Genomic DNA, 25159 nt, shown 5'->3' on the forward strand with positions numbered 1-25159 from the left:
TTTTTTTTATAAATTGGTCTTTTAAGATTTTTTTTTTCTCATACAAATTGATCCTAAAAGTCATAAAATATTTACACCTCTATCTATTTTTTCAGTCAACTTCGTTAAAAAGTATTTATAGACCATTAAGTTCAAAAGTGTTTATGACATCAAACATGATTATTTACATTTTCTTCCCCTTGTTTTTAAATTTAAGCCTAATTTTAGAGATAAATATTTCATCAACAATATTATAAATCAAGTAATCGATCAATTTTTACATTAAACATACATATAAACACTTTTTAACTAAGTTTAATGAAAATAGAATCAAGGTATGGATATTTTATGACTAAAATATCAATTTGTAACAAAAAAGAAATTAAAGGACTAATTTGTTATAAACATCTAACTTAAAGGACTGCAAATGATATTTGGTATGGGGTTCTATAATTCTATATCCAAGGATTGGTTACTTAAGAAATGGTAAACTTTTTTAAATATTTTATTTTCATTGTATTTTTAGAATGATGAAAATTATTGTTTTGAGTAGTTGTTTTTCCATATTATTTTTTCATTCTATAATTCTATATCCATATTATTTTTTCTTGGAAAAACTTAGCTTAGCTTTGCAAATTGTATTTTTTTTTCTCGGAAAAGTTGACTGTACCTCCTTTGGTCTCTAATATAAACAAAAAAAAAAAAACGTCAAATAAAGTACATGTAACTAGTTTAAAATTTGAATTATATACTTCAACTTAGTTTGATTTTTTTTTTCTTTCTTATATTTGAGATCAAAATTAATGATATGTAATATGAAATAAGATAAATGGATGTATTTTCCGTTGATTGTGAATAAGAGTAAATCAAGTGTATATATACAAGTACTATTTTACTGCTAATGTGAATGTACTATACTCAAATGTACTAAACTTAGATGACTTGTACTACAAGCTACTCTATTGACTAGTTCGCTCATGGTGTTGTTGTTGGAATAGCAGTGGCAAAAGCGCCAACAACTAATTTTGGTAGTGGACCTATTTTCGAAACAATGAAGGTGTTCATGTTTCTTTAAAAAAAGTTGTCATTTTTATGATTCTGATTGTTGTGAAATCTTGATATTGCGTTAGTTTGTGAGAAAATCGAATTGGGTAGTGGAACTACAATGCAACTGTGATTCATAACGCATCGGCTGCATTTGACTCAATTTTTTGTTAAAAAAGGTAGGTTTTATTCATGCTTTCTGCATTTTTCAAAAGCAATGGAATGGTGTAGTGTAGTGGTTGAGTCAATTGTTAAAAAAGGTAGGTTTGATTCATGCTTTCTGCATTTTTCGCATTTAGGTGAAAAACAAGTTTCTAGTACAAAACAAAATACTACCATGAAAAACAAGCTTCTAGTAATAAACAAATGAGTGGTAAACCCTAAACCGTAAGAATGAATGAGTGGTAAACCCTAAACTGTAAAAGCAAGAGTCGGGGATCGAGTCAGCCTGTGTGTTGTGATAGAGTCGTGGGTCAGCAAAGGTGCAAGGTTAAAAATTGAGGATATGCAAATAATGAATGAAGCCATCGTTGCAATTTTTTTGCAGTCATGACATCACTCATTCGGATGATCTAGACTATCTGATAAAAGACTAGAGAAAGTCAAGCAAGTCACTCAAAAAACTAACTAACATATCAATTACTTGTCATGAAAGTACCTCAATCAATATGGATTACTTCACAACACTTCAAATGACTAATGATTCCATCCCTATCAATTTCTTCAACTTATCAAACCTGGTTTTCTTCAAAGGATTTGTGAGTATATAAGGTAATTGTATATTAGTGTTGTAGTACTCAAGTTTCAACTTCATCTTATTTACTTGGTCTCAATGGAAATGAAATTTCTTTTCTAAATGCTTGCTCCTACCATGACTCACAAGTATTTTGGCTAAATCAATTGTTGATTTATCTACAAATAGTTTCATTCTTACAGTTTCCTCTAGTTTCAATTCGTCAAGCAAATCCTATTCATAATCCTTGCCATGGTACAAATGAAGTTGGAACATATTTGACTTCATATGAGGATAAAGCAACATTTCTTTGCTTCTTTGAAGATCATGAAATTGGAGCTTCACAAATTATAAACAAGTATCCAACAATACTCTTTTTTATCATCTTGGTCTCCACCATAATCAGGTATCAAATTGATAACAGTGAGGGTAAGAGCATATTCAATTCCCCTAACTACTACAGTACTACTAATATTATTTGGACTATGTAGGAGTTGTTTAATCATATAGAATTGGTGACCAGTTGCTCGCAACATTTGTGGTAAATCCGCCTAATGTTTATGTCGAGATGTCTTTGCGGCAAAAGTTATGAATGTTGCAAGTGGCATCGTATCGTGATCATCAACACTTTCAACCTTAAAAGTGCATCATCCAAGATGAAAACAACTTTAAGGTTGAAGGTGTTGAATATTAAGACATTGTAGGAATCCAATGATATATAGAATAAATTAATAATATTTTAGAGATGTCATATGAAATATTTTAGAGATGAATACAAATAGTTATTTAGTCTTTTTTGTTAAAAATTGATCTTGTAGTCAGAAAATATCCACACCTTGATTCTATTTTCATCAAACTCAAATAAAAAGTGTTTATATGTGTGTTTAAATTCACAACTTCAAAAAACTAGAGTTCATAGTTGTATTACTCGGTGTTAATTTGAAACAAAATTGATCAATTACTTAATTTATAATATTGTTGATGAAATAAACAACGACAAGAAAATGCACGCAATCTTATTTGATGTCATAAACATTTTTGGACTTAATGGTCCATAGGTACTTTTTAACGAAGTTGACTGAAAAAATCGAAGAGGTGTAAATATTTTATGACTAATATGATCAATTTGTTTAAAAAATAAAACTTAAGCTCCTAAGGCTCTATTTGCTTTTTAAAAACATTTCAATTTTACATGGAAGCTGAAACTCTGCTTCCCTCCCCACAAGGTACTCAAAATTGCGAACTTGAGATCCTATGCATGATTAGGGAGGGATCACTTCATTGTATAACATGGAATTGTACCAAGGATCATAAGATCCTAAGCACGATTTCACCGTTTCAACGTCTTTGTGCGGTGATCCCTCCCAAACGCTCCCACCAATTTCCATTGGTATAATTGTACGAACACGCCCTTTGTAAGACCCGTAATTTTGAAAAACAATACTCCCTCCGGTCACTATTATAAGCAAAAATTGACTTTTTAGGTTCATTTAATAAATGATGTATGTGGTCTATATATAGACTACATACATCATTTATTAAATGAATCTAAAAAATGAACGTTTGCTTATAATAGTGACCCGAGGGAGTAAATGTTAATAATATAATATTATGCTACCTCGTTTATTTTAGTTTACGATCAAATAAAAATAAATAATACCTTCGACGATGAATTTTTATCGCAACTCGAATATTTTGTAGCTTTTGTCGCGATAGCGACTCATGATAAATTTTTCGGAAAATTTCTCGAGAATTTAATTTTCAGTCTCTTCCACAAACGGAAAATTTACCGCGCTTAATTTTTTAAAACAAACTCCGTTTTGTATGAAATTTTTTGTATAGACTCATAAAATTATTTATGATGGATTTATGCAATAAAAATATTTTTTCCATCGAAAATTTTCTCTTAAGAAAACGTCGTATAGAATACTCGGATAAAAAGTTATTTTATCGGCAAAAATGATTTCAGATATTTTATCGGTATCACGTATAACTGTCAACCGCATTTGCGTTTAAAATTAAGTGACTTGTTATAGAGATAAATGAGACAAATAACTATGATGAGTTTTTAGAAGTGACTAATTATTTTTATATTGGTAGAAATGATATTAATTAGAGGACAAAAGGGCAACTAAGATTATCTTTGATGAGAAAATATCTACTTTCATCTTCTTATCCTCTTAGAAATTTTACACAGAACCAACATTTTATGATCCAAGAGTTAGAATTTTATTATCTAATCTATTTGAGTGACTTAGCAACCAAGAAAATATCTTCCCCTTATTCCTCCCTCACATGGTAACCACACACACTTACATATCCTAATTCTTTTATAAATATATATGTATGCCAATCAAAGTGGCTCATTCTCACTTCATTCTCTCATTCTCTCACGTTTCTTTCTTCTCTCTTCTTCTTTCCTCTTCTCTCTCACGTGTCTCTTCTCTCTCAAGTCTTCATTCTTCTCTCTTCTCTCTCTCTCACTCTCTCTAAACCATTTTCTTCTTATCCATCCTTGAGAGATGAAGACTAGTGTTTGTCTTCTTGATGGAAACTAGTTGCTCATGAACTACCTAAAATTGACTAGCTTGGATTCTTTGAGCATGTTTCTAAAATATAAGATACAAACACTCACCCTCCTTTCCTTTTCTCTTCCGTGAGCTCCCTTCTTTCTCTACTTCAATTTTTCTTATTTTCCTATAAGTAATTATAAAGAAAATTAAGTGGTGGTGTTTGGGAGTTAGAAACTATTATATTTTATGGTGACTAGAAGCTTAAATAAGGTAACAATTTCCTTCCTTTTATTTTACCTCCTCTATGATCAAACCTTTTTGTTGTCCATAGAAAAACGTTTTCATGTTTTATTCTTAAAAACAAATTGATCTAATAATAGTTTATAGTAGTAGTAGGCTCTTAAAGGAACAAAGTCCTTTCCGTGTTGGTCGAACCATATGGTTCTTTTTGACAAAAATATATTCTTTGACTTTATCATGAGTTGGCTTAAAAGTTAAAACATATTAGATTATGAATAGTTTATTTAAAAGATCAATAATTTTCTTTCATTTGGTTTAGTTGTATGAAGGCCGAACCATTTGAAATTGTTAAAAAGAATATGATTAATTTTTAAGGCTTAATTCTTTCATGAATATCATAGTTTGTGTATAGGTACTAATGGATCCAAAAGAAAAGTTTGATTTTGAAGAAAAATAATTTTGTAAAAGAATTGAGTTTTAATTATTTTGCTTTGATGATTTAACTAAGTATATGATGTAGCTGTGTGTGAGTGAGTGTGGGGAGGGTTATTTTAGAAATCATTATCTTTGAAAATGAAAAATTAAATAAAAAGAATGTAAAATAATTAAGCTCCGGATATACTTTTAAGCCAACACCCTTTCGCCATATATGGAACCTTCCCCGGAAACATTGGACATACTGGACTTTTAACGTGTATATATATATATATATATATATATATATATATATATATATATATATATATATATATATATATATATATATATGGACGATGCAAAGAAAAATGAATATATGGACATTTGGACTTTGATTTTCCTCCGAATCATGACTAACAAAGTATAACTGTGAGCACTGTATAAAACAAAAGTGTTAAGTTAATTTAGTAGACTTAAGAGTTGTTTAAAATAAGATAACTTTAATTAAAACTAGAAAAGTTTGCTTGATCAAAGATTATTTTGAAGTGTTGGTTAATTTTAGAAAAGAAAAACTTCTAATAGTGTTAACTTTCATCAAAAGAAATAAAATAAATAATAGTTATAAATCTCGATCTTATTCTTAATCTTCAAAGGGATAATCTCTTTGGTAGAAAATTGTCAAGTCGTAGTTTCTTATTTTCTCTCTCTCAGGTCTGATCATCTCTCTCTATTTGCTTCAGTTTCTTTTCCCTTATCTTAAGTGTCAGTGTCTTGAACTTTGAGAGATAAGTGAGGTTTGAGTGAAAGTAAAGTGAGATTGTGAGAGTTTGAGTGAGAGTTTAGAGAAATGAGTAAAAAGATAATTAAAAGCATTCAAATGGATTGGCTATGGATTCTTGAGGGTCTTTCATGACTAAAAGAAATAAAAAGGAAATGCTTTGCTCAGGTAAGGGCATTCTCTCGAAACACTATAATTACTTAAATGCGTGGTTGGTGTATGTGCTTATATATGTGTTGTTTGTGAATAAACATCTTGAGTAAATGTGTTTGCCCAGTTGGGGATTATATGCTATCAATATGATCTATTGATGTGCTTTGCTTTCAAAATAATTGAAATGCTTGATGAATTTATGCTTTTATGCATAAGATGAATTGTTTACATATGCTTTTGAGATATGTAAGTTGTTGCATTAGCATATAAGGGTAATCGTATGCTCATGCATTTCATAGTAAACGTGGCCACCAGAGAGGAGTCACGAGGTGCACACCGGAGAGGTGGCACGGGGTGCGTTGAAGACCACCTTATCCCGTAGTGGATCACTGAGTCTGATAGATGGGTAGATACTCATCTCCTTATGTGGAGTTGCCACAACCCTCTGCGGAGGTGTATTAATTCCGGAATCATTTGCATCTGATGTCCTGTGATAGGCTTCACACTCATGTAGAGTCTGCATTTTTAGGCTAAATGTGCATTGTTATAGTTTATATGTTGAATGTTTATTTTAATGCCATTTACAATGCCTACATGCAATGCATGTTGTATTTCTGTAATTATGTTGTTTTTAGATCGTGACCCTCTACATTAATTCGTGGATCGGGCTTTGCCCCACATCCAAATAGGGAGTCGTTAAGCGGGAGTGACAAAGACTTTGGAGGAGTAGCAGTTTGGGAAGTAAAGCTTGGGTCATCAGTAGGTCTCAAACCAATTCAGTCCAGTTTAGAGTTAAGGATCTGCTTTAGGATTCTTTTTAATTTTTAGTTAATACTTTTGATAGAAAATTCTCCCTCTGCGCAGGGATGTAATTGTGTCTTGTAAATTATTCTGTTGTCAAACAAAGCTCTATATAACTCTGACGTTCATTTTGAAAAGGAAACTTCACTTTATTTTTTTAATAAAAGTCTATGACTTGAGTATATAAAGGTTTTATTTCGTCTTCGTTAAAAAAAAAACAGACGCACAATTTTTGGTGTTAAAAAACGGGGCGTTACACCCTTGGGTAGCATCATTGCAAAATTGGTGAGTTGGTGCGCAATTTTAACTGCCATGCTTATTGCCTCCCCAGTTGGATTACCATCTAGACTTTTCCCTCTCTCGTGATGGATAACGCTTCTTACATTCCCATTGCCCTTTTTTGAAACTTTTTCATCTTGTATCCGACTATTTTTCTTATTGATAAAGATAGAATGAGACAACTGTACTTTGAAATTTGAAACCGCTCCTCATCTATTTGGCTATATGCTTACATTAGAGCTGTGTTATTTTGACGAAATGAGACAACAATTTGAATGGTTAACTTAGTTTAAATATATTATTGTTAATTATGTTTAATTGATGATTAATGCACATAACAAGGTGTTGCAACTCACTAATCGTCTATCGAACACAATTATCCATTATTTTCAAGTATATCCATTATGCATTATTTTCAGATTTATTTCTACTAAATTTTTGTGATGATATACAGGCATGCATTATTGAATTTATCCATAAATGCATTATTGTACACTTTCACGTCTATTTCTCTCTCTTAGATAGCTTGTTTAGTATATTTAACATGTGTTTATTATGTATATAATAATATTTGTCTTAGTTTGTCGGAAGATTAAGGAGTGAAGTGATACGAAAGTTGAGTATTCGATCACCACCCTCGACATAATGCTAATTAAAAATGTTTATATTTGTAGTTAAAAAATGGTTTTTCATCTTATAAGGTGAATTCTAGCCACTAGGCTATCTGACCAAAAAAAATTGTTTTTCATAGAGATCTATGCCGAGTGAGGCCAACCTTTGAACATTGATTTTCCCATAAGTTTGTTAGGTGGATTTCTACTGATTATGTACAAAATCGTTAAAACTACTTCTCCCAAGAATCTATGACGCGTATTCTTCCGTTTGAGCATACTTCTAACAATATTGACTGTGGTTCAGTTTTTCCTTAAGGCTATCACATTGTGTTGAGGTTTGTCAGTAACATTCGCATCATTACTCCTTTTTCACAAAATTGTGCAAATTCTGAGAAAATATACACGTGGTTTGGCATTTTTAGTTAAATATGCTTCTAAAATATTAATACAACAAAATGAGTAATGATATTTATATAACTATTTTTTAAACATCTTTTTTCTTCTTCATTTAGGACAAAATCAATTGAGAGGGAGAAAGAAAGAGAAAGAGAGAAACTAAAAACCCAATATAACTATGCCAGCTGTACAAAAAAATTGTCTCACAAATATTATTTTTCTGTGCTACAAACTTACACAATACACGAGGGGAAATACTTGGGTGACATAATGTCACCGTGACATTAAATCTGGGTCACACAAATGTGTTGTGTTGTGTGGCCCAGATGTGTTGTATGTGTTGTGTGGCCCAGATGTTGTGTGGCAATGTGTGTTGTGTGGCCCAGATTTAATGTCACGGTGACATTATGTCACCCAAGTGCTTCCCATACACGAGAGTGTTTGAAACAAAAAGTTAAGGAACAGATTGGATCGCAACGAACTCAGTTGTTTGTTTCATCCTCTCTTAACATGTGAAGTTAGGTTTCGTACCACTTGTCTCACATTACTCCCACTGTTGATAATATTTCATTCAAAGGCTAAGATCTGTGTGATCTCTTTTCAACCAATAACCACTCCCCTTTTTCATCTATAAATAATCTCTTTCCACCCAATTCTTCATCAATCATTTCATCAACTCATCCCTTTCACACCACTTCTTTTACTAAATTACAATCACATTTTCACCCATCTATCACATGCCAATAACACCACTTTTTGTGTCAAGTAGTCTTTGTACTCTTTCATATGAATGCTATACGTGACATTGGATTGGATTAGACCATAAAAAGTTAAGTTAAAAGTTTATAATAGTTGAAGTTTATTGTAATTATTGTTTAATTGATTTTACCATTGGCTTGTAAGTCTCTAGGGTCTTTATCCATTATCACGGTATATGTAATATATTTTAGGTATTACATATAGTGGTGATAATAGATAGTGTCTTAAATAGATCTAAAAAGCTGATTTGAAAATCAATTAAACAATAACATAACTAAATTAGAAGTTAACTATTATAACTTTGTCCAAACAAAAAAAAACTTAAAAAATCTAAAATAACTCTTAATATTTGATCCAACACTTGTTTTCATCTTGAAAGATGCAATTTTAAAGTTGAAAGTGTTGATCATCACGATACTAGGCAGTTTTACCATGAATGTTGTAAGCAAGTGACCACTAGAATGGAAGTAACGTTTTGTTGTATCTATCTACATCATTTCTGTTACCACTTATTTGAATCAACTTGTTCTCAAAGCTTTTGTTATTAGTAGTTTTTTTTGGATTTAGTTACTTGAGAAATTACATTTAAAATTCACCTTAACCCATGCATCTATACTATGGTATGGGATTCTATATCCAAGGATTTCGTTACTTGAGAAATGGTAACCTTTCTATTTAATATTTTATTTTCATTGTAATTATAACAATGGTGAAAATTATTGTTTTAGGAAACTAGTTGTTTTCTCATATTATTTTTTCTAAAATTCAGTTTAGTTTTGAAAATTATATTATTATTTTTTTTTGGAAAAGTTGACCGTACCTCCTTTGGTCTCAAATATAAACAAAAAATACGTTAAATAAAGTTGATGTATCTAGTTTAAAATTTAAATTATATACATAAATTCAATTTGACTTTTCTATGTTTATAGTTGGGATCGGATGGAGTTTATTATATGAGCTGGTGTGGTTAGAATAGCAGTGGCGCGCAACACTCAAGAGTAGGTAGGTCGATTTCATTGAATCATCACCTAATTTTTGTACTAAAATTATTCTCTAAACAATGAAGTTGTTCATGTTTTTTTAAAGAAAGTTCTTATTTTTATGTGGTTTATTGTTGTGAAATCTCGATTGAGGAGCTTTTTGGACATTCTCTTTAACACTCATGCTGGGTGAAAATCATGTGGATGTCACACATTGAAAATATATCTCACATAAAATGATGAGACCTACATGATTTTCACTTGATAAGAGATTGAGTTTTAGAGAGTATTAGAAAGAGAGTGTTTATAGTATTTCTCAATCTTGATATTGTGTTAGTTGGTGAGAAAAATAAAATTTGGTAGTGGAGTTATGAGTCAAAAACACGGGTTTTAAATAATGGTCTTTGACTCCGATATAGGCCGTGACGTAACGGTTTTGATGTTGCTGAAACCACAACGCAACTGGGATTAAGACCACATTGACCGCATTTGAATACAATTTTTTTTGTAACATAAGGTTGATGACATGACCGCAACTGATACTCCAACGGAATTTAACTATCTACTGAAAAATTTAACCCGAAATGGTTGTTTCATTAATTTTTTAATGATCTTTGTAAATTGGTGATTTCATTATGTATTGAAAGTTGAGGTCAATGCTCTATTGAACATTTCGGCAATTGGTGTAGTTGGGTCAATTGGAGTTATAAGTGTCCCCGTGAGCTTAACTTAGTGGGTAGGAAACATTGCATAATATATGCAAGGTTCGAGGTTCAAACCTCGATCACCACCAAAAAAAAAAGTTGGAGTTATATATAAACAGACTTGGTTTAATTTCGAATTTAACTTATTGTGGTAAATTAGCTTGGAATAGGACTACAACAAGAATTTAATTATTTTTTACTGCATCAGATCCGTAGTCTTGTACAAAAGTATCAAAATATCATACGAAGCATTGATACAAACATGGACACTGAAAGCGTTGACATCGATAATAATTTGAGAACATAAAAGTAAATGAATATAATCACATATATCATTGTCCGACACCGATATATGTAAGACATTGGATACACCTTTAAACTTGAATAAAATATATCTATTCTACAATCAATTTTGTTAACCAATCATTTTCTTTATGTGGAGTTAAAATATAAACACCGTTACATATAATTCAACTGTCATTGGTGGCCATATAGAAGGACTTTTTGCAGCAATTTTGCAGAAACCAAGAGTCTTAAAGAATGGAAAATCAATTTTGCAGCCATAACTAGTCCTTATTCCTAAACTTGTAGTTAACTCTGCAGGTTTAAGTGCCTCTGCACTTGCAAAAGAGTTATTCCTTCCATTGTATTACACACGCAGTTGCTACTTCATGTTGTCCAATACTAAAGCCGCTCCTTTCAGACGTTTGATATATCCAATACCGGAGGATGGTGGACTTGAACTGCATGTCACCATTCTAATGCTAACAATGTCCTAAAAGAGTAAAAGGTGCCTCTGTTTGATTCAGTTATTATTGTTGAGTGTTATATGCTTCTTCAAACCAAAGAGTATGAAGCATAGATACGGACACGGACACGGGACATGACACGGACACTGACACGCCGACACAGCTAATAATTTGAAAAAATCACATAATTCAGCGTAATTACAAGTGTCGGTGTCGAACACGACACGTGTCCGACACAGGGACACCCCCAATCCGAGGAGTGTCCGTGCTTACTAAATTACAATGAGTAAAATGTTAGACGTTAAAAAAATGTAGCCGTTTGTTAACTGCCTAGAATTAAGGTTGTCAAAATCAGGATTTTGTTTCAAGTCGAAAGAGAATAGCAAAATCGGCAATCGTAAAATCGCAGCCAAAATCGAATGATTTTACTCAACTACTTTTGTAGAATTGATATAAGCAATTGTAAAATCGCAATTCAAATCGATGGATTTTACAAAAAAAAATACAAAAAAAACTAAAATATATGCTATAAATGGTATATATATATATATATATATATATATATATATAGATGACTTAGGCCCCGTTTGGATAAATAGCTTATAGATATGCTTATAGCATTAGAGCTTATAGATTAGAGCTTACATCATAAGCCCTTATACTCGATAAGCTATTTATGTTTGGATATGTACACTAAAAGGTACTTACATAAATTGAAGTGTTTGGATATGTGTCATTACATAACCAATTATAAAATATAAAAAATATTTTTAATTTAAAAAATTAAAGAAACAAACCACGACTAAAAAGCAATAAAAAAACTATTAAATAATTTTAATATAAATAAAAAATTATCAATACTTGAATAGAAGAAATTAACATTAAACAATCAAAACATCACAATTCACAAGAATTATATATGTATATAATATATATATATATATATATATATATATATATATATATATATATATATAAAAATCAAACGTATGTAAAAGTTTAATAGTCATAGTTCATTGTTGAAAAAAATATCATGTAATTTTTTTAAATTGTGAGTTAAGTACTCTTTATACTTCTCTCGTTTCTAATAAATTTGTTTGTAAAAAAAAATATCAGCAAAAGGTAAAAAAAATATAAGAAATAATGTACAAGAGAAGAAACAAAACAACTATAAAAAATTTACCTAGTATTTGTATTTGTATTGTGTCAACTCTCTGTGTAAACTATTTTGAGAAATATTGTTGTATAAATTGAAGAGCAATGATATTTGAACAACCATTTGGTACAACCTATTTGACAACCTTCCTTTTCTTTCTTTTTATTCGTCGAAAACAATGGAGAGAGTATCGAAGGAGGCTTCACAACCTATATTTTTTTATTTTATTTATTATATACATGTCTTTTCTAGGTATTCTACTCATCATCACCAACGTATAAAAGACATGTATATAATAAATAAAATTAAAAAATATAGGCTTTGAAGAAAAATGGTAAAGCGAGTATCGAAGGAGGTCATATATATAATTGGCATAAGCTCCGTATAAGTTATGTGGTAAGCTCAAAATTTTGGCTTATTAAAATATGGTATAAGCGGCTTATGAAATTGTTATAAGCTATTTTTATTATTTATCCAAACACATTTGAAAGGGCTTATGTTAGTAGATAAACTCACATAAGCTCAAAATAAGCCAATCCAAACGGGGCCTTAGTTTATAAGAAATCGTAAAATCACAATAAAAATCGATGAATTTTGCCTATTTTGAGAATCTACTATGGATTTAAGTCGAAGGTGAAGAAAGTCATCGAAAAATCCTGAATTTCAAGATTTAAATCGGGATTTTGAGAACAATGCCTAGAATGATTATTTTCCATCTTATCACCATATTTCAGTTCTACTGTTTTTTGTGAAAAGTGGAGAAAGTAAAACGATCCAAAGACTTTCGGGTATCATAATCATATTTTGCTGGAATTCTGCCAGAATTAGTACTTATTCCTAAACCTGTAGTAAACTCTGCAAGTTTAAGTGCCTCTTCCCTTGCAAAAAAATAAATCTCGCTACATTTTTTTCCATTATCAAGCAAGTCACGTTTCTCTTTTTTAGTTGCTTTGTAACAATGCTATAATTTTTAAAGTAACATAATAACTTTCTACAAGCACAGCAGTATGCAGTGGCGGATCCAAAACCTTGAGGGTACAATTACTTTTAATTCATTAATGATTATTATATTTTGTAAAAAAAATAGTATTAAAATTATATTAATTTTGTTTAAGTAGCATAGTGCCTAATTATACTAATTTAGATGGTTAAAATGATCATAATCACTAAACAAAAGAAAAGGAATTGAAATCAAAATATAAAGACGCAAAATGAGAAAATAAGAAAAGAAATGTACGATGCAATATAGATAGAATTACACAAGCAGTGGAATGGTGTAGTGGTTGAGTCAATTGTTAAAGAGGTAGGATTGATTCATGCTTTCTTCATTTTTCTCATTTAGGTGGAAAACAAGCTTCTAGTACAAAACAAAATACTAACGTGAAAAACAAGCTTCTCGTAAAAAGAAAAATACTAACATTATTAATTAAAAAACAAAAGTCAGAGATGGTCAAATACAAATCAATCTTTAAAAACTAGTAGTAAAAAGGAACGAGTAGTAAACCCTAAAATCAAGAGTCAAGGATAGAGTCAGCCTGGGTGTTGTTAGAGTCTTGGGTTAGCAAAGGTGCTAGGTTAAAAGTTGAGGATATGCAAATTATGAATAAACTATGAAATGTGGTGTAAATTTCAAAAAATCGATTGGCACACCCTCACATATATGTGGGTTACGATTACCGCAAAGTCAACAAAGACACGTGCAAATTTTTTGAAATCATGGAATAACTCATTTAACGCAGTCGTGTGATCTAGACTATCTAATTAAAGACTAGAGAATACATTCAAACATCTGTAAATCAAATTTAAAATACAAAGTTGGAACAAGATAATGTTATTTTTAATCCAACGATTTAGATTGATGGCTGCATGATTGCGTAAAAATAGACAAACCAATCCATTTATGACTCTATCTTACAATGCAAACTACATTAGAGTGGCTCCCATTCCCTCCAAGTGCTTCCAATATTTAGACCAACAAGCCAAATTGAATTGACTTGGTTAATAAAGATTGTTTTAATCTCAAATTTTGTGTTTCATGAGAGACTCTCTATCTTTATACAACGTCCACATGGTTCCCCTCCCCATAAAATTTCGTACGTAAATGAACGTCCACATTGGTAGGAACATCCCAATTTCTGTTGATCATGAGTCAAGCGTATAATAACACTTTTCCAATCTTTAGAGAGAAATTTAGACAAATTCAATATTTATAACAATTAAGAAAACATGGAAGTAATTGTAGCTTGATCAGTAATAACCACCTTTGTATTGAGACAAAAACAATAGTAAAACGGGTATTGGAAGTAACACAACAAATTGAGTCATAAACAATAATCGAATATGCTAAGATTTTGTGTGTGATCAATCGTAATGCATGATATTGTCACTGAATAGGGGCGGTTTCACCGCCCGGCGACCCCGGACGGTCGCCCGGGCTCGATTGATAAGTTTTGCACATTAGACCCAAACCCAAAAGCCCACTAACACACTTACAAAAAGAAAAATTTGGGCAAAACCTGAAAATTCTCACACACAAATAAGCTCGGTAATTTTATTTAGCACACTATTGACGGGTTCGTCTCTCTTATTTTAACGGATTAATTGTTCAAATTGACCCTGTAATATACATTATGTCAAAAAATGACCCTGTAAAATACAAAACATATATTCTAGCATTGTAACTTGAATTTCTTCTTATTTTTGACCACCCTATAATATACGCGTAGTCTAAAAATGTGACCTACATGTGAATTTTTTCACTATTTTTTTCATACATGTTTAGCACGTTAAAATATAGCTTTACACAAAAAATTAAATTTCTTCGACCAGGGATAAATTAATTATGATTTTTTATTCCCTCATAATTATGAATTTCTTAAACAATTTATAATTAATTTGTATCTCGTTTAAAAACTACAAAATTTCATTGTGAAGGTTCTTATCATGTGAGTATACGCTTATGCGGAACTAAATTTGACTTGTGAGTATACGCTTATGCGAAACAAAATTTCAATTTTGCACGTTTTGGTTGAAAAATCAAAATAAATTTAAACGACTTCGAAATGCTATGAAACTTTACCGATCCTTTTTATGTATTTTTATAGATCTCTCTGCAAATAATGAGTTCAAAATTCGATTTATAGGTCGGGATTTCCGCTGTTTTGTTTTTTGAGTTTTTGACACTTTAAAAATTCATAATTAATTTGTCTTTTGTCGACAATTTAAAAAAAATTCTGTATAAAGCCATATTTTAACGTTCTTAATTCGCCTCTAAGAAATCATGAAAATATTCAATCTTTTGGTTGTTTTTTTGGACTTCGTGTATATTAGAGGGTTATAAATAATAAAAATCTCGAATTACATGTTCAGAATACATGTTATTTAATTACAGGTTAATTTCTCAGACTTCACTTATATTACGTGGTCAATTTTAATTAATAACCCTATTTTAAATTGTACTCTTTGTTGACAAAATGAGGAACCTCTTTTATTTCGATTTATGACTGTTTATATATTATGTCACATGTGAATTTGCCATAAATTTTTTGCCCGGGCTCCATAAATTTCCAGGCTCCACCACCGCTGAATATGTGTTCAAATAACCTGAGTTTGGAAGTTAAATTCTGTGAAATATGAAACTTATTGGTTCCTTAAAAAAAAAAAACTTATTCATTGTCAAGTTCAATAGAGAATACAAACTTTTGTAAATAAAAAAAATAAAAATGAACGGTTCATTATTGTGTTAATAACTCAATTTCCTAAATCCATGGAATCACTCATTTAACGCAGTCATGTGATCTAGACTATCTAATTAAAGACTAGAGAATACATTCAAACATCTGTAAATCAAATTTAAAGTGGCTCCCATTAGAGTGGCTCCCATTCGCTCCAAGTGCTTCCAATTGACTTGGTTAATAAAGATTGTTTTAATCTCAAATTTTGTGTTTCATGAGAGACTCTCTATCTTTATACAACGTCCACATGGTTCCCCTTCCCATAAAATTTTGTACGTAAAGGAACGTCCACATTGGTAGGAACATCCCAATTTCTGTTGATCATGAGTCAAGCGTATAATAACACTTTTCCAATCTTTAGAGAGAAATTTAGATAAATTCAATATTTATAACAATTAAGAAACTGAATAATGCTTACATTAACATGGAAGTAATTGTAGCTTGATCAGTAATAACCACCTTTGTATTGAGACAAAAACAATAGTAAAACGGGTATTGGAAGTAACACAACAAATTGAGCGATAAACAATAATCGAATATGCTAAGATTTTGTGTGTGATCAATCGTAATGCATGAAAGTGTCACTGAATATGTGTTCAAATAACCTGAGTTTGGAAGTTAAATTCTGTGAAATATGAAACTTATTGGTTCCTTAAAGAAAAAAACTTATTCATTCACTACAAGAAAAACTGCAAATTGCGACACTTCATCTGCGACCTTTACCTTGTAACTGCCTCAAAATGCACATTTGCAACGGTTGTTGCGACTGTTTGGAGCAACTATCGCAGATTTTCTTTGTTAATTGCGACTGTTGGAGCAACTGTCGCAGATTTTCTTTGTTAAATGAATTAAAATGTCACGCATTCTACCCAAAATTTCATTCCCCTCTTTGCCAAATTAGAAGGCGGGTTGTATATTTTCATTCCCCTCTTTGCCAAATATTTGTTCCCCCCCTTTCTCACTTTCCCAAAACCCCACTCTCAAATCTCACTCTCAAATCACTCTCACTCAGAATCTCCATCTCACTCTCACTCTCACTCTCACTCTCAATCAATCGGAACCCAAAACCTAACCCCCAAATTCGAAACTCAATCGGAACTCATGACAAAAACTAACCCCCAAAACCTAGATCCAAATTTGAAATTCAGAATTTCAATTTTAGGGTTTTTATACGGTGAATTGTGAACGGTGGCTCCTTCGTCGGAGGGAGTTGGCCGTGAAATGGAAGGTGGTGGTGGTGGGAGGAGAGTTAGTTCAAGTCCAAGACCTTGTTGTGGCCGGCGTGTGGTGGCGAAGAAGAAGCAAGGTCGTGGTGGTGCCGGTGATGGGTTTATCAACAGTGTTAGGAAGCTTCAAAGACGTGAAATTTCTACCAAAAGTGTTCGTGGGTTTAGTATCACTGATGCTCAAGAACGATTCCGCAATATCCATTTGAAGGTTCCTTTTCTCAATCTCAATTCTTTGTAAATTCATATTTTGAATCAAAAAAATCGTTTTTTAAATCTAAATCTATGATGTTTTTTATATGCATGTGGAATTTTGATTAATATGTTATCATTAATAATTGTCATAAGATGGGACATTATGTTTTATATTTGAATTTTTTTTATTAGGGTTTGATTGTTTAGTTTGGAGAGTTCATATTTATGTTGAAGTTTTGCTGGGTTGCCCTAGTAGAATTTCAATTGTGAATTTTTTTTGCTTGCAGAGGATTTTGTGTCTAGATTGTATGAGTAATGTTATTGGTTTATAGATTAATCTGTATATGATGACTTTTTGTATGTTAAAGGACGAGTCGGCTACATTCTTATACCTTGATGATTTCGAGCGTGATTTTAAATTGCACTCTGTAATAATTTTTCAGGTCTTCGTGTCAATGACAAAGGTTATTGTGATCTTACTGGCTGCATTTTTTGTGTAAAATGTAAATATAATCTTAATGTGATTGCAATTTAAATCTTTGCTTTAGGAGTTCCACATTTGCACATGAGACTTTGGGAATAGAAAGCTTGTTTAATGTGGATCTGTAATTGCTTAGGTGTGAATTAGTGTTGCTGAGTTCGACCTAACCTAATCCCGTACTTTGATTGCAGTACCTGATCCCTCTGAAGATAAGAATAGTGGGTGAGATTCACAGTGCTCACTCATAATCACAAAACCTAACCCTCAAAATCACAATCGGTTCTCACCCAAAACCCTCAGAATTCAAATTCAATTTTGACCTAACCTAAATTTAGGGTTTTTCTTACTTTCAATTTTGACTTTTTTTTCAATTTTGACTTTTTTGAATTTGACGTTGTGTACTAATGTTTGGTTGTTTTGTTGTTGTTGTTGGGTTTCTTTGTGTTTTTTAAGGTTTTGAAGAAGTGTAGGAGGAAGAAGTGTCATTGGTGTCAGAGTAGTGATTCTTTGAATTTGATCAAGTGTAACAACTGCCAGAAAGAGTTTTTCTGCATGGATTGCATTAAACAACGGGTGGAACTTAATTTGTTGTGTTTATTTACTCTTAATTTTGAGTATGAATTAGATTTTCTGGACATTATTGTCTGTTGTGCATATATGGTTATTTTGTTGCTTGATTTTGTGCTTAGAGTACATGTTGCATTATTATCAACATTGTAGAGTGTAGATTATACTATATTTTGGCAAACTGTGATGCTTGAATATTTATTAAGTGTGTTTTGATTTGTAAGTGTTTTATCTTGGTTTTTCGGGTGTCAAACATGGATTAAGTTTGAACCTTTTTAACCGGTGATATCTTATTTTTTCTTGGGAAGGGAAAAAGTAAGCAAAACCCTTGAGAATCGAGGTCCGGGAGTTGTTTTCGCTACGGGAAGGTGTTAGGCACCCATAACGACTATAGTATCCTATAGGAACCGTCTTTACTTTCTACGCGCGCGCTTTATTTTTAAATGATATTTACACCTAAAAGTTTACTAGGTCAAGAATTGGAGGGAGAAGAAAGTGTTTGAATTTTTATTTTATTTGAATTGAAGGAATTTTGATTCCTTGCCTACGTACCCGTTTAAGGGATCAAATCCACCGTAGTTCTCTTCCAAAAATGTTTTTTTGTTTTTTGTTGATTGATTTTAAGTTTGAAAACTGGAATTTTGAAGAATGGAGATTGAGGCCTTAAAGGCACGAGACTTAAGAAAAAGTGAGGTTTGATTAGTTATTTTGAAAAAAGGGTCAAGTATGATTAAAATTCATTGAAATTTTGATTAAGAAAATAAAGAGAAAATTACAATGGGATTTTGATCCCAAGGTTTATTTGGAAAATGGTTTGAATGATATTGTTCAAGTTTTTTGGAAAAAAGAATTTTGGCTAAGTTTTAAAGCTCCTAGACATACATCTAAACATACATTCCCTAAACATACATCTAAGGCATCCATGTGATGTGTGTGCATGTGTCGGTGCTTGTGTCGGTGTACATTATTAGAGTCCATTGTCCTTTACATCATTGGCCTAGATACATTCTATGGTCTTGCAAGAAATTAAAAAGCATGAGAAAAATATTACAAAATTCCTAAGTTTTACATTCTAACCTTTGCATGAATTTAAATGGCAAGAAATTAAAGTGCAAGAAATAAGAGATAAAATATGATGTGAAATGCTATGGGAATGAGACATGAAACAAGAAAGGTTAGTAGCATGGGTGAAATAGAAACAACATACTAAAGGCATAGTAAAAGAAATGTGACTTGAATGTGAAGTAACAAGCAAAATTAACCAAAAGTGATAAAAGAAACTTGACATTTTAACACAATTCTAAAGCAAGGTTAAAGGCCTAAATCCTCATGATATTAGAGAAGTTTTGAGTGACTTAGTTCAAGAAGAAAAAAAAACATGAGAATTGAGGTCATTAACTATACCAAAGATCATAAAGGTTGCAAGTTCTTTATACACCTTATTTCACAAGATAGCTTCACATTATTTACTAACATAAAATTCACAAAAGACTATACCAAGACAGCAAGCACACACCACATTTTAATAGGTAAATTCACTCCAAAGACTACATGGTCAAGGCCACATTTATGCACCAAATTTCAAGAATAAAATCCCATCACAACTTCCACAAGAAACATAACAAAAAGTACACGAATTAACGAGACACGAACACATATATTTTGAAGCAAGTTTCAACATGTAAAACAAACATTCAATGCCAATAATTGATCACAACAACTCCACGCAAAAGCTTTAGAAATTTTATCATGATTTGAACAAAAATTGACATAAAGCATTAATCAAGAATTAAAATATTCTTCACATGTTGTGACCAAGATTTAGCATACAAGATACACCAAAATTCATCAAAGGGACACAAGAAAATTATAGGAATTTTTGTGGAATTTTCAAGAGGCTTTGAACATGAGCAAAGGTGTGAAAATCAGTTTGCAGCGTACGAATAGCAAGAAAATTCACAAAAAATGAAATCAACAACACACAAAAGGCCCAAGCCCATACCTGAGAGGGAAAACCGGGTCATATGGAATTGATAGTCATGGTAGCAGCTTCAGTTCTACATTTGGCTGAACCATCATCACCACGTGAGGAAATTTCATTCCCAATCTCCATGAATTTTTCAATTTCTTGTTTGAAGTGCATCCTGCGAAAGCTCAAGGTTATGAATAGACTTCAGTAGAGGATCATCAACATCGAGCTTCAATTCTGAGTCACGCGCATCACTAAACGAATCTTGATCTCTATCTTGATCGTTTTTCACTTTCTGGTTCGGATCCGCTCAAGTACGATTCATTCTTTTCTTTCTTGAAGCTTCCAAACTGATGTTGAAATGGCGCCAATTGGTACTGTGAGATGAAAAGAGTGGTTCCGATCTTCTTCCTCCCTTGCTGCAATCTGGTTCGTCTTTCCCTCCATGAATCCGATCGGTTTGTTTCTTGGCTTGTTCCTCTACGTTTTGGTTATGGTGACAGATTCAAAGCCGGACTAGATTGATTTCGTATTCGAGTTGGTTTGAACGTTTGGTGAATGCAATTCGGTTTTGACAGTGGTGAATTGATTGTGGTTGTTGATTCACTGTGTTGTGTTGATCCGAAAATGTGGGTGTTATGAGATGGGTTGTGAATTGAATTTTGATGATGATTGTAGTGGTTATGGAGGTTGGAGAGAGGTTGAAGATGAAATTGGATTGGAGCTTTTGGTTATGGAGGTTTTTGGTGGTGAATGTGGTGGTTAGGGATGAAGATTGAAGGTGGTTAAAGGTGGTTAGAGTGGTGGAGAAAGTTAGTTACGGTGGCTTTTTAGAGGTTGTTGAAGATGAGAGAAAAATGGGAGGAAAAAGAAAATAAAAAAACTTTTGTGAATTTTTTGTGAAAATAATTAGTGAAAAATGATTAGTTCCTTGACCTTGACCATGACTCATCTATTTATAGGTGATGTGGGAATGCTTGGACCAATGATGTGATGCCATGTGGCACTTGACTTGTAACAAACCTTGACTTTGACTTTAACAAACTTAAAAAGGGATTAAAGTGCAAATAACAAAAGTACAAGGACCAAAATGAAAATTAAAACTAAAATTGAATTGAAAAAGTAAATTGAAAATTAACGTAAAGCGAGACGATTAAAAGCAACAAAGCAGATTAAAATGAATCAGAAATTTTATGTGAAATGACCAAAATGCCCCCAGGGACTAAAACGACTCAAAATGACTCAGATGCAATTTTAAAATGATTTTTTAACAGAGAACTAAAGCAAGAACTTATACAAGCAAATTAATAGACTCAGAGACAATTTTCAAAGATTAAACAGAGATTTGACCCTGGAAATGACTAAAATGCCCCTAGGGGCTAAACTGGCTCAATAATGACTCCAAATGCAATTTTTGACATGGATTTTGACATGGCATTAAAAAAACTCATTTAAACCAATTGAAATGACCCAGGGACAATTTCTCAAGGATTGAAGGAAATTTTAGCATGGGAAATGACTAAAATGCCCCTAGGGGCTAAACTGACTCAGAATGACTTCAAATGCAATTTTTGAAATGGATTTTGACGTAGAATTGAAATAAGGACTTATACAGACCAAATGAAAAGACTCAAACAATTTTTAAAGACTAAAATGAGCTTGAATGCAGGAAATGACTAAAATACACTTTTTCCATGAATTTTGCAAGTAATATTGAAATAAGATGCAGAGAAAGATGCAATTGATCAAAGACAAATTCAAATGACTTAAAATGCAAGAAAAGAAGAATTGAGCTAGTATTTTTGGGTCCAAAATTCGGGTATAACAGTAAGCACGGACACTTCTCGGATTTATAGTATCTAATAAATCGCACTACTGTTATCCCTTCTCTCCTCCTTCCCATCAGATTCAAACTCCCTATTTTTCCCAAAATTGTCAAAATCATCCAATCTCTTCTCTTAGATCTCTTCTCTTAGATCTAATATATCGTACTATCGGCCACAACTAACTAGCTAGCTACAATACAAATACAACATAGTTGGTTGGTTTCTAGGTTCGTAGAGGCTCGCAGCTGATGCCTCATTTGATAAGCTCACTTCTCACAGAAACACAATCGTGTCTATAGTCCACAGTTTTAGTCATCTCAATTTGATTGATTTGGGTTTTTTAATCATCGCAGCTTAGCTTAGCTTATTAGTATGGAATATTCTGAGGCCAAACCTGTGCTTCTGCTGCAAATCACCAAACTCAACAAGAAGGTACTTGCATTATTATGTTCCTCTGCATTTTATTTTATTTTTGTACTGTTAATTTACTTACTTACTACGTGTTTGTTTGTTTGTATGTTGTTCTTCAGTGTGTGGTTTGTTTAAGAAGGTTGTCAACAAGAATAACAAGAGTAAGAAGAATTTCATAGATGTTTAAATTGAATTTTATAAAAATTGACTTATAATTGGCACGCTATATTGTTTATCTACCACTCAGTTTTATATGACTAAAGAACTGGATTTCAATTTAGACTTCAGGTCAATGTTCAATTGCAATGCACATGCTAGAGATTTATTTAAGATTCCTTGAGCTAACACTAATTGACCTTCAAATTAGATTAAGCCATGAGAATATGAGACCATGCAGTTGGGGACAATATCAGTGAACCTTTAGGCCAAAACAATGACACTTTCAATTTTCAAGCTTATGTCTATTAGTCATCTCTATTTTTGTGATGGATGTGTTTGTGGCTTACTGATCCAACAATTTTGTATCTTGCGCTGAATAATTGAAGGACATGTCTAAGAGGCTACCTGTTGGGGAAGCTAGGAGTGTCAAATCACCTTCTATTGCTTCTTTTAGTTCCAATAAACTTAGCTTTGCTGTTGTTGATCGATTAAATATTTAAGCAACAAGGCCCACCCAGAAGCAGATTCTGTTGTTGATCGATTAAATATTTAAGCAACAAGGCCCACCCAGAAGCAGATTCAATTGATCAAATAACCAGTTACCTGCAAATGGATCAAGCACGTTCAGTAATCGCAGCATAGATCAGCTTTCCTTTTTTTTTGCTGTTGTTTTGGCGTGGAAATAGGTAATTGCAGATCAGCTTTCCTTGTTTTGTCTATTATTGTATGGCTGCTTGTTATGGGACTCTTAACAACTCAAGTTCTTGTCTTTATTTCATCACAGCTTTTACTTGTGGCTGCTTGCTAAGACTGTGTTTGAAGCTATTATATTTGTTTTTGTGATGCATCCGTTCGATGTCGGTGATCGATGTGTCATTGATGGTGTTCAGGTAGTTTTCAATTGTTAATGACATGGTTTTAAATTGTGGTTGCAATTACATTACAATCCTTTATATTGCGGGAAAATATAGTCGAAATTGCAATTGTGATGCCGTTGTAGAGACCTCAAAATCCTTTACACTGCAGACTGCGATTTAAAACCATGGCTAGTCGATATAACCTTTATATCATTAATATAGCAGATCAAGAAGTACCTAATACATTTATTATATGTATTTCACAGATGATTGTCGAAGAGATGAACATATTGACTACGATCTTTTTGAGATATGACAATGAAAACATATTCTATCCAAATTCAGTTCTTGCAACTAAGCCAATCAGTAACTTCTACTGGAGTCCCAAAATGAGCGATTCTGTTGAATTTGCTGTTGATGTTTCTACTTCAATAGAAAGTATTGGAGCCTTGAAGAGTAGATTAAAAGCGTAAACTTTTACTATGCTCTAGCTCTAAATTTTGATATTAGAATTCTTTAGTTGGATCTATTATGAATTTCTTTCGCTTGCAAAGTGACATATAGCGACTGTGCTTGTATAAACAACATAATGAATTATTTTAGCACTTATCGAATATGTTTTTCGTATAAACACTGATCTGCTATGTACTATAGAGATGACAAATTACTTTGTGCATTATGTCCTTATTCATTGTGTATTTCAACTTAATGTTTATATTTTTATACATCATTCAGATACTTGGAGAGTATATTTTAAGTCTTTAGTCATATATTTTGAGATTGTCTTCAAATTGTAGAGAAAAAAAATTCTAAATCAGGGCATATCAATTTCAAAAATAAATAAATTTGTGATTTTAAAAAAAAAAACATTTGCGGCTGTTCAAACAGTCGCATTTGTGATTTTAAAAAAAAAATATATACATTTGCGTCTGTTCAAACAGTCGCAGCCATAATAAAATAAATTTTTAATTAGACATTTGCGACTGTTCGCAAATGTCGCAAGTCCCTTAAATTCCATATAAATCTCCTCATTTGCGACTGTTAGCAACTGTCGCAGCACCTTTGCGGCTGTTGGTGCGTCTGTTCCACGAAGGGTCGCAAAAGACAGTTGCAACCCCAACAAATGTGACTGTTGGGGAACAGTCGCAAATGTACATTTGCGACCCTTCTAACAGTCGCAATCAGCGTTTTTAAAAGTCGCAAAATGCAGTTTTTCTTGTAGTGATTGTCAAGTTCAATAGAGAATACAAACTTTTGTAAATAAAATAAAAATAAAAATGAATGGTTCATTATTGTGTTAATAACTCAATTTCCTAAATCCATAAGAAATATGTCCCTCCTCCAAATATAAATAAATGCTGGTAATATAATGTTGTTTCACTCCTAATAGATTCCTAAGAGTTGTTTGTTTTATCCTCTTTTAACATGTGATGTTGGGA

At 32.1% G+C, this 25159-nt stretch overlaps 2 long non-coding RNA genes across 2 annotated transcripts; both read left to right on the top strand.

Annotated features, from left to right (window-relative positions):
• The first annotated feature begins 5218 nt into the window (after window positions 1-5218).
• Window positions 5219-6800, top strand: LOC146913305 (uncharacterized). The gene is made up of 2 exons (XR_015013383.1): window positions 5219-5872; window positions 6547-6800. It is a non-coding gene; the product is annotated as an uncharacterized LOC146913305 (long non-coding RNA).
• Window positions 6801-23647: 16847 nt separating this feature from the next.
• LOC146913306 (uncharacterized) lies at window positions 23648-24394 on the top strand. Its single transcript, XR_015015552.1, has 2 exons — window positions 23648-23753; window positions 23987-24394. It is a non-coding gene; the product is annotated as an uncharacterized LOC146913306 (long non-coding RNA).
• Window positions 24395-25159: the final 765 nt, after the last annotated feature.

The sequence above is a fragment of the Medicago sativa genome, chromosome 6 (assembly GCF_051527215.1).
Source record: "Medicago sativa cultivar Bolivia chromosome 6, Bolivia_mono, whole genome shotgun sequence".
Classification (NCBI taxonomy): domain Eukaryota; kingdom Viridiplantae; phylum Streptophyta; class Magnoliopsida; order Fabales; family Fabaceae; genus Medicago; species Medicago sativa.